The sequence below is a fragment of the Rhagoletis pomonella genome, unplaced genomic scaffold (assembly GCF_013731165.1).
Source record: "Rhagoletis pomonella isolate Grant_MI unplaced genomic scaffold, Rhpom_1.0 Rhpom_scaffold_00001, whole genome shotgun sequence".
NCBI lineage: Eukaryota > Metazoa > Arthropoda > Insecta > Diptera > Tephritidae > Rhagoletis > Rhagoletis pomonella.
The window spans coordinates 56,961,725-56,962,794 of record NW_023458555.1 but is presented as its reverse complement, the minus strand read 5'-3'; positions in this window follow the sequence as shown (position 1 = coordinate 56,962,794).

Below are 1,070 nucleotides of genomic sequence, written 5' to 3'. Positions count from 1 at the left end.
CCGCTTAATGGCTACTAGCTCGTTGATCTGGTACTTCACCGCTTCTTGTTAAAAGATCGACGATTCTCCTGCTGGATCTTGTTGATGCTTTCCTGCGCTTCCTTTCGCAACTCTTCCCGCTCAGTGTCCAACTCCTCGATGGCGGCGTTCTCTAAGAGCTGCCGCAATTCAGGGATGACGTTAACTCCCATCTCGACTCCCGTTAACAGCCTGAAGGGTGAAATCTTCGTACTTCGCGGCGGCGCGCTGTTGATGGCTTGTTGGACTCGCTCAAGATGTTTGTACCACTGATTGGGATCGTCGACGCACATTTTCGTTAGCATCGGGATGATTATTTTGTGAATACGCTCCACCTGCCCATTTCCTCTGGGGACACACGTGGCTACCAGAAGATGCTGTATTCCTTCGTGCTCGCAGTATTCTCTGAAGGAATTCGAAGTAAAAGCCGCGCCGCGATCCGAGATGATGCGTTTCGGATTCTCAAACGTCGCCGCCTGCCACTTCAACTGGTTTATGACGACATCTGCTGCCGTGGTTTTTGATGCGTAGAGCCACACAAACTTTGAGAAGGCGTCCACTACACCGAAGATGTAACTACATCGCTTCGACGTCATTTCCATTGGCCCCAGATGGTCGATGTGGTAGGTCCCTAGTGGCCTATCTTCTTTGCTTATTGGCGCCAGATAACCCTCCATCCTCCCTGACTTGCTCTCCGCAACGACGCACTCGACGCAGCTCTTCACTATTTTCGCCGCTTTCGTAGACAACTGTGGGATGTAGAAAGTCTTCTCGACTGCTTCTTGCGTCCTTTTCGTTGAGAAATGACCCTGGTTATGAGCGACTTTATAATTTCTTCCTCCATCGACTCAGGCACGACAATCAGTTCCTTAATGGGATCTTTGTGCAATACCTGGTGCTTTATAAAAAAGTCCTCATACTCATCCTTCTCAAGTACCTTCATAACCGCCGTGATCCAGGGGTCCATCATCTGCGCTTGTTGCAGTCGGTGCTGCAATGAATCTACCAACAGCAAGCAGGAAACTCGGCTTAAGGCGTCGACGTGTCTCATC